Genomic DNA, 10,606 nt, shown 5'->3' with positions numbered 1-10,606 from the left:
CAGGCAAAACCCATAGGAAAGTTAAACCAGGAAGCCTCCCTTTGCTCAATTTAAAGGGATATCAACCAGATTCCTTTTCCTATCGCTTCCTCAAGGTGTCAAGTCTTCAGACATAGTTTCAGGCTTTTATTTTGAAAAATGAGCCAGAAAGATAACATCGTGTCAAGTGGTCGCATGAGTTTTGCTCGCGCAACATAGTTTGGACAGCCATTGCCATTCCCTCTCCAACTGATAAAGACATTTGCGGTTGATATATTATCGATTATATATTTTAAAAACAACCTGAGTCTTGATTATAAAAAACGTTTGACATGTTTCCGTGGACATTACTGAAACTATTTGGAATTTTTGTCTGCGTTGTCGTGACCGCTCATTCCTGTTGATTTCTGAACACATCGCACCAAACAAACGGAGGTATTTCGGATATAAAAATAATCTTTGTGGAACAAAAATAACATTTATTGTGTAACTGGGAGTCTTATTTGTGAAAACACCCGAAGATCATCAAAGGTAAACGATTAATTTGATTGCTTTTCTGATTTTCGTGACCAAGCTACTTGATGCTAAGTGTACATAATGTTTTGTCGAGCGATCAATAAACTTACACAAACGCTTGGATTGCTTACGCTGTAAAACATAATTTCAAAATCTGACACGACAGGTGGATTAACAACAGGCTACGGTGTGTTTTGCAATATTGCACTTGTGATTTCATTAATATAAATATTTTTAGTAATATTATTTGAATGTCGCGCCTTGCAATTCAGCGGTTGTTAATGACAATTATCCCGTGAATGGGTTTGCAGCCATAACAAGTTAAGGAGAAGTCTATCTTTAATTCTGTGAACAACACTAGTATATTTTATCAATGTTTATTATGAGTATTTCTGCAAAATCACCAGATGTTTTGGAATCAAAATATTACTGCACGTAACGCGCTAATGTAAACAGAGATTTTTGGATATAAATATGCGCAATTTCAAACAAAATATACATGTATTGTGTAACATGATGTCCTATGAGTGTCATCTCATGAAGATCATCAAAGATTAGTGATGAATTTTATCTATATTTCTGCTTTTTGTGACTCCTATCTTTGGCTGGAAAAATGGCTGCATGTTCTTTTGACTTGGCGGTGACGTAACATAATCAAATGTTGTGCTTTCGCTGTAAAGCATTCGTAGATTAGCTTCTTCGATATAGGGGGCGCTCTTTTAATTTTTGGATAAAAAAACGTTCCCGTTTTAAGCAAGATATTTTGTCACAAAGATGCTCGACTATGCATATAATTGACAGCTTTGGAAAGAAAACACTCTGATGTTTCCAAAACTGCAAAGATATTATCTGTGAGTGCCACAGAACTAATGCTACAGGCGAAACCAAGATGACATTTCATACAGGAAGTGCCCCAGATTTTGAATGCGCTGTGTTCCAATGTCTCCTTATATGGCTGAGAATGCGCCAGGAATGAGCCTACACTTTCTGTCGTTTCCCCAAGGTGTCTGCAGCATTGTGACGTATTTGTAGGCATATCATTGGAAGATTGAACATAAGAGACTACATTTACCAGGTGCCCGCTTGATGTCCTCCGTCAAAATTATTGTGTAATCTCCAGCTGCGTGCTTTTTTCCATTTGGTTCAGAGGAGAAACCCAACTGCCACGAATGATTTATTATCGAATAGATATGTGAAAAACACCTTGAGGATTGATTCTAAACAACGTTTGCCATGTTTCTGTCGATATTATGGAGTTAATTTGGAAAAAAGTTCGGCGTTGTAATGACTTGATTTTCGGGGGGTTTTCTTAGCCAAACGTGATGAACAAAATGGAGCGATTTCTCCTACACAAATAATCTTTTTGGAAAAACTGAACATTTGCTATCTAACTGAGAGTCTCCTCATTGAAAACATCTGAAGTTCTTCAAAGGTAAATTATTTTATTTGAATGATTTTCTTGTTTTTGTGAAAATGTTGCCTGCTGAATGCTAGGCTTAATTCTATGCTAGCTATCAATACTCTTACACAAATGCTTGTGTAGCTATGGTTGAAAAGCATATTTTGAAAATCTGAGATGACAATGTTGTTAACAAAAGGCTAAGCATGTGAGTGAATATATTTCTTTCATTTCATTTGCGATTTTCATGAATAGTTAACGTTGCATTATGGTAATGAGCTTGAGGCTATGATTACGCTCCCGGATACGGGATTGCTCGATGCAAGAAAAAGACTGTTGACATCTAGTGGAAGACATAGAAACTTCAATATGATTCCTAACCCATTGGATTATGTATAGGCATTGAGTTTAAAATAATTCCACTTCCTGGATGGATTTTTCTCAGGTTTTTGCCTGCCATATCAGTTCTGTTATACTCACAGACATTATTTTAACAGTTTTGGAAACGTTAGATTATTTTCTGTCCAAATCTACGCACATCCTAGCTTCTGAGCCTGGGTAACAGGCAGTTTACTTTGGGCACACTTTTCATCCTGAGGTGAAAATACTGCCCCCTACCCAAGAGAGGTTATTGGGGTCAAATTTCTCTTCACTTTTGTGGGTTGAGGTGATCAGTCCTTGGTTCCAAATATTGGGGGAGATGCCAGAGCTAAGGATGTTGTTGAATAGTTTTAGTATAGCCAATTGGAATTTGTTGTCTGTATTTTTGATCATTTCTTTGAGGATGCCATCAATACCACAAGCCTTTTTGGGTTGGAGGGTTTTTATTTTGTCCTGTAGTTCATGCAAGGTAATTGGAGAATCCAGTGGGTTTGGTAGTCTTTAATCGTGGATTAAAAGATTTGCATTTGGTCATGCATATGTTTTTGCTGTTTGTTCTTTGTTATAAAGCCAAAAAGATTGGATAAGTGGTTTACCCATATCTCTATTTTGGATAGATAAGTCTGTGTTTGTTTAGTGTTTTCTCATTTTCCCAGAAGTGGTTAGAGCCTGTGGATTCTTCAATTACATTGAGCTGATTTTTGACGTGCTGTTCCTTATTTTTCCGTAGTGTATTTCTGTATTGTTTTAGTTATTCACCATTGTGAAGGCACAGACTCAGGTTTTCTGGGTCTCTATGTTTTTGGTTGGACAGGTTTCTCAATTGTCATTGTTGTTCATTTTCTTCTGTATTTCTGTTAGACATTTTTAGATTTGATAGGGAAGCTGAGAGGTCAAATATACTGTTTAGGTTTGCTACTGCCAGGTTTACACCTTCACAATTACAGTGAAACATTTTGTCCAGGAAATTGTCTAGAAGAGGTTGAATTTGTTGTTGCCCAATTGTTTTTTGGTAGATTTCCACACTACTCTCTTTCCCTATATAGCATTTATTTTATTTCTATTAATCAGCTCCTCTGGCTTTGATGCCACATGATTGAGGATTGTGGTTTTGCTGTGATCTGACTGTGAATGCTCTGCAAGACTCTGGGTTGAGGTCATTGATGAAGTAGTCTACAGTACTACTACCAAAACATAAGCTATATGTGTACCTACCATAGGAGTCCCCTCGAAGCCTATCATTGACTATTTACATACCCAGCATGTGACAGAGCTGCAGGAGTTGTGACCTGTTTTTGTTGGTAATGTTGTGCCAAGGGGGGCATATGGGGGAGAGAATGCTGTCCCCTTCAGGGTGGGGCCAAATAACAGGATGTTTTTTCCTGACCCGGTCTGCTCCTCTGTCCTGGAGTAGGCCCACTCCTCCAGGCTTGCCTGCCACTCGGGCTCCCGTAGGATCCTGGCCTTTGTGCGACAGCGCTTTTTGTGGCCTACTATGGTTCCTGACATCTCCACGTTTGTCGCTGCATGTACGATCTGTGCGCAGAACAAGACTACTAAGGCAAGCCTGTCCCTCACCATCCCTGGTCTCACATATCCCTGGACTTTGTCACGGGTCTCCCCTCATCTTATGGCAACACTGCAATCCTGACAGCAGTGTACCGGTTTTCCAAAGCCGCCCACTTCATTCCTCTCCGTAAGCCTTGCCAAAGACATGGCCCAACTCATGGTGCAGCACATCTTCCGGATCGATGAACTCCCAGTGGACATGGTCTCCGACCGGTTCTGGAAGGCGTTCTGCACACTCATTAGGTCATTGGCCAGCCTGTCCGCCGGGTTCCACACCCAGTCCAACGGCCAGTCGGAGCGAGCCAACCAAGACTTGGAGACAACTCTTTGCTGCCTGGTCTCCGCCAACCCCCCCACCTGGAGTCAGCAACTAGTGTTTGCGAATACACCCGCAACACCCTTCCTTGCTCTGCCACGGGTCTATCGCCCTTTGAGTTTTCCCTGGGTTATCAGCCCCCACTCTTCCCTGAGCAAGAGGAAGAGGTCGGCATATCTTCGGCCCAGATGTTTGTCCGCCACTGTCGTCGTACCTGGAAGAGAGCCCGGTCAGCCATTCTCAAGACCACCTCCAGGTATTGATGACAAGTGGACCGCCACCGGACCCCGGCTCCCCGGTATCGCCTCGGGCAGAAGGTAGTGCTGTCCACCCGAGATCTAACCCTCCGGGTGGAGTCCCACAAACCTTCCCCCCGGTTTATAGGCCCTTTCCCCATCTCCAAGGTCATTAGCCCATCTGCTGTTCGTCTTCTATTGCCCTGTACCCTCTGCATACATCCCACTTTTCATGTGTCTAGAATCAAACCCATGTCTCAATGCCCTTTGTCTACTGTTTCCAGGCCCACCCCGACGGCCAACCAGCGTACACGGTGAGATGTCTCCTGAAGCTTCAACCTCGGGGCAGGGGATTCCAGTACCTGGTTGACTGGGAGGGTTATGGTCCGGAGGAGAGGTGCCTGGTCCCCGCTAGGGACATCCTGGACCCAGGCCTCATCGCTGATTTCCGACGCCGGCACACCTGTCAACCAGGTATGCACCCAGGTAAGACTTCAGGTGGCGCCCCTGGGGGAGGGGCACACACCCTGTTTCACCTGTCTTTAGGCTTGTTTCCACCCCTCCAGGTGTTGCTCATCTAACCCAGTGTATTTATCTGTGTTCTATGTTTCTGTTGCCAGTTTGTTTTGTTCGTCAAGCCTAAATGCGTTTTTCCCCTTGCTCCTTTCTGTTTTTAGTTCCTGTTTTCTAGTTTTGACCATTTTGTCTGCCTTGACCCTGAGCCTGCCTGCTGTTCTGTACCTTTTGGACTCTGATCTGGATTACCGACCTCTGCCTGCCCTTGATCTGTCGTTTTGCCTGCCCCCGGATCTAGTAATAAACTTTTGTTACTGACACTGCCTGCATCTGTGTCTTCCCTAAAACGTGATACTCCCTTGCAAAAGAGAAATAATTGTTAAATGATGTGCCTTGTACATTTATTTATAGATTGTCTTTCTCGTGCTAAACAGTGTAGGTTTTTCATCAGTGTAGTTGCAAACTCTTGAAACAGTCAAAGCCCTAACAGTTTCAAACCCATTTTTAAATGGGATCAGAAGAGCTTATTAAAGGAGGAAATTCAACCAAAACACTTGGTTGTGGTCTATGTGATTACTCCAAATGTTGAAAATCCTCTGTGTATGGAGTGATAAAATAAAAGTTATCACTGTAAGGGCGTAAATGCACAAAACTCTAAGAGGATTAAAATAATAAAAACAGTATTTATCTTAGATACCCAAAATTAATGGTTTGCAATAGACTTTCCCATTCTATAAGCACACCCCTGTGGTTCACTGTTTGATAAAACAGACTTAGTTTCCCTTCAACACACCCTGGTGATAAGCGAAAGGCCTGCCTGTACAGTACTCTGCTCTTTCTCTTGGCATGAAAACAGAGAGAGGGTAAGTGGATAATGCAAGTAAAAGAGTAAGGATTAATAACTTTTTCACTCAAGCATCATCAGTATATTCATATTGAATACTGACTGTTGAATATCAGAAATAATCTTAATGATTTACTCTGACTAGCTTACTCTATACATACACGCTGCAGCTGAGAGTCAGATGGCCTTATCTTGACACATGATGGATGTGGTAGGCCAGTGTTTGTTCTGCAGACACGCAGCTATGCTATCTAAGGCTGCAGGTATCTGCTCCTCGCAAGCAGTGAAGACCGCAATATCTCAGTGAAAGCAGATTACTGGAACTGGAGCCATAAACTTGCCCTTGGTATTTATTGGGATATGATACTGTACATTTCACAAAGATTCCGTATACTGTGTATCAAGACAAATTGCAATGTCTTGCCTATTACTATAAAATATTATGATACAATAGCCTGCATAATACAGTGCCTTTAGAAAATGTTCACACCCTTTGACTTTTTCCACATTTTGTTGTGTTACAGCTATAATTTTAAATTGATTTAACTGAGATTTTGTGACACTGATCTACACCCAATACCATATAATGTCAAAGTGGAATAATCTTTTTAGAAATGTTTACAAATTAATAAAAAAAATAACTATAACTATAGTCAATAATAATTCAATCCGTTTGTTATCACAAGCCTAAATAAAGTCAGGAGCAAATGTGTGTAACAAAACTTAATAAGTTGCATGGACTCAGTAACAGTGCAGTGTGCAGTAACAGTGTTTAGCATGATTTTTAAATGGGAAAGGGGATACCTAGTAAGTTGCACAACTGAATGCATTCAGCCGAAACATGTCTTCTGAATCAGAAAGGTGCTGGGGCTGCCTTAACTTCTTGACACACCCACCCCTTTAGCAGGATCATTTTCATCAACACCCCCTGAATTGCAGCGCGCCAAATTCAAATTAAATGACTAAAAATATTTAATTTTCATGAAACCACAAGTGCAAAACAGAGCTTAGCTTGTTGTTAATTCACCTGGCGTGTCAGATTTCAATACAGCTTTCGGCGAAAGCATAACAAGCGTTTATGGAAGAACAGCTCTCTGAGCGAGAGATGACAAATGATGGCATTCTAACATGTAAATACATTCATGACTTCTTACTCCAAAGCAGCGGTGGTCCGTGTGCAAAGTAAATGATTACTGTCAGCCTAGTTTCCAGTTGTACAATAAGTGTTCTCTTTTTCTCTCTCCCTCTCCCACAACCCCTTTTGGTAAACAAGCAGTCATGTCATTGTTAGTCCACTAAGAACCTTTTTCTCATGTAAGTATGTGTTATTCTGTTTTATTATATAGTTAGCCAGTAAATACAAAATTAAACTCATTTGTGAACGTGATGAACAAAACGGAGCTATTTCTCTTACACAAATAATCTTTTTGGAAAAAATGAACATTTGCTATCTAACAGAGTCTCGTCATTGAAAACATCCGAAGTTCTTCAAAGGTAAATGCTTTTCTTGTTTTTGTGAAAATGTTGCTTGCTGAATGCTAGGCTTAATGCTATGCTAGGCTATCAATACTCTTACACAAATGCTTGTGTAGCTTTGGTTAAAGCATATTTTGAAAATCTGAGATGACAGTGTTGTTAACAAAAGGCTAAGCTTGTGTTTCAATATATTTATTTCATTTCATTCGCGATTTTCATGTATAGGAAACGTTGCGTTATGGTAATGAGCTTGAGGCTATGATCACGCTCCCGGATACGGGATTGCTCGACGCTAGAGGTTAACAGTTAAAAGGTGTTTACATCAAACCGTTTTCATTGACTTCTCTCCCCATAGGAATACATTGCCTGCACCCCTAAATTCAACCTGAAGCCTATGTGGGTTATGAATGCCTTAGGAACCTGTCTTCGATGACAATCCATCAGGCCACTATGAGGTCTACCTGTGATGATTCTAAGCTTCCTGGAGCAACTGGAAGTGGTTCAAATAACCCTAAAAGTGTTTTTCCATACCCACAAACCAGCAGTTTGTGATAAAAAGTGCATTCAACCCTGAGTATATCAGTCAGCTCTTAACGTAAACACTTAAAACTCAGGATTCTGTAAAGGCATAGCCCAATCAGGATATGTGTTTACTTATAGCTTCCTGTACCAACTGGAAGTGCCTTAAATGGTGTCATAGTGGCTGTTTCGAAGGGTCAAAAAGGTCAGATCTTTTCAAAACATCATATGTGTGATTAGGCAACCCCCATGAACTGTAAATCAGTCATTTCTCCCATGAAATCTCCAAGAAAAAAATCACACACACACAGCTAGGACAGAGGGACACAGTGTGGTGGGTAGAGACAGACAGTGCCTGCAATAGTTACCTTTGTTCGAACTAAAAGAGAACCATCAGACCTAGAGTTCTGAAACTTTAGAAACCTGTTCTAGACCTCAGGTCGATAGTGCTTGGTGAGTTACGTGGCTCTAGAAGGTTCTCGGACCGAGAAACAGCCTCGTACATTTGCAATGACTTCAATTCATTTTGACCATTACGAAAATGACAACATTTAGAAAAGTCCCAGAGTCGCAAGACTTAGTGCATTGAAACCGGCTCGGCCCATAGAGACGGACCCCAACGTTTCTGTCCGATAGCTCATTCAATGACCCCGTAGCAAGTCATGGGGGAAAAAAATTATGGCCTTGCGTGCAAGATTTCAACGTCCTGCTACTCATGCCAGGAATATAGTATATGCATATGATTAGTATGTGTGGATAGAAAACACTCTAAAGTTTATAAAACTGGTTAAATCATGTCTGTGACTATAACAGAACTTGTGTAGCAGGCAAAACCCCAAGGAAAAACTGTTCATTCATATTCCATTGACCCGGCTCAATGTAACATCGATAGGTTTAGGCTACTACATGATACTCACTTTTTTTCTATACCTATCATGAGGTTACTACAACATAGCCTATGAATGAAAGTTTACAATGTAGGTGAACAGATTGAGAAAAAATGTAGTAATCAAGGTGACAGAAATTGACACATTCAATACCGCCTTGCACAATCTTGCCCGCATCTAGCTGATCTAGGGTGTAATTATTAGTCCAACAGTTCCAAACGAGAGTTTCTATTGGACAAATTCATGCATGTTTATCCGTTTCATTCCGTTTGCATTTTTCACAGAATCGGCAGAATAAATACACCCCTGATCACACGCAAACACAGTTCACTTTCAAAGCAGTCACATAAAAACAACATGAGCCCTTTTGATCGTTGGATAATTCCTTATTTGCATCTACACGCTTTCATCCTCTCAGCTTTTCCCTTCACCTGTGGACATCAGTGCTGTTTGTGACGAGGCGAAAAAACCTTTCCAAGCCAAACCTTCATATCATAACCACTAACCGCTACACACAGCCTACATATTTGTCACCATATTAGCTAACGTCAAGTCAACATAGCTACTAGAACTAATGCATTAGTAAACCAGCTACACTTTACAGTTAGAAAGCAGTTTAGCAGTTACACCGGTGGGCCCCAGAGGCAATAGCAATACATTAATCAAACTAATAGTTTACCTTGACTTGGAAGAGTTCCAGTGGTGGATAGTGATAGCCAACTAGGTAAAATGGCATCCCTCTTTGTTTGAGCCAGGTGTTTGAGTAGGCTAAACTAACTAGCAGCATTCACTAGCTAAGCAAGTGAAAGTACAAAACATATGAAATATAGCTAGTTCTCTCTTTCTCATGCTTCTCCTTCATTTTTGAAGATATGAATTTGCTCAACTGTTCAACTGCTGGAGCTTATCCAGAAGCAAGACGTCAGTTCAAGTCAGGCTGTTGAACTGCCAAAGAGAGTGCGATTAACCACCAAAACGGTACAGGGTGAGTCCCTGACATTTCATAGCGCCTCCTTTTCCGAGTCCCTTGCCGCCTTTGCCTCTTCCTGACATCATGTGTTCGCTAGTTGAGTTCAAGTGAATGAACAATCCTTGTTGCAATTGTGTAATAATTGATGTGTTACAATGTAATTGCATTGGTATAGCACTAAGTGTTGTTGCTACAGTTATAACTGTGTAGTTAAATAGTAATAGGGACAACAACAAAGGGATATATTAGACCTACAACATTGTTATTGCAGGCATTGCATTTCAATGGAACTGGAATTTAGGCTTAGAGTAACGCATCACCAGTCATAAGCCTCCTCGTCTTCCTCCTCATCATTTGCACTGTTCCCTTGACAGTGAGTGGTGAGGGTCAGATGTTGTACTGTGTGTTAAATAATGAACAGTGTAACCTCTATCTCCCTGCCTCTCCTTCCTGGCCTGTGTGACATGTGGCTCTACTGTGTTCTTCTCTCTCTCCACACCATCCAAGGGCAGAAAATTGGGGAGGCAGCTTAGTGCTCTCCCTCTGTGTCTCATTAATTATTTTCATGCCATGGCAAAAGACTCCCACTGCATATATGCTTTGTAGACCAGGCAAGGACCATTTTGTGGAGGACACTGTCACAGCATTTTCTTCATTTTCATATCATATTCTGAGAGAAAGACAGTGTTCCATTGACATGTGTTACAGTAAGTAAACATGAATGTATTACATGATGAAAATTAACTGCAGTAAAGTCTAGTCCTCTGAGCAACATCATGTCATCAGCACTGCTTCTGGTGTGATTCTTACTTTGTGTTAGTCATGCCAGCATGTTTGCTTTGAGGTGTTAATGCTGTGAACCTGGAGAGGGAGGTAGAAAACAATTGGTTCCATAGAAAACAATTGGTTTCAATATTGTTTGTTCAGTAAATACACATAGACAAACACATGAATGAACGTGTGCACACACACACACACACACAAACTGCAAAAACAAT

Source organism: Oncorhynchus tshawytscha, linkage group LG12 (genome assembly GCF_018296145.1).
Source record: "Oncorhynchus tshawytscha isolate Ot180627B linkage group LG12, Otsh_v2.0, whole genome shotgun sequence".
Taxonomy (NCBI): domain Eukaryota; kingdom Metazoa; phylum Chordata; class Actinopteri; order Salmoniformes; family Salmonidae; genus Oncorhynchus; species Oncorhynchus tshawytscha.
The sequence above is the reverse complement of the archived record's forward strand: the minus strand, read 5'-3'. Positions refer to the sequence as shown.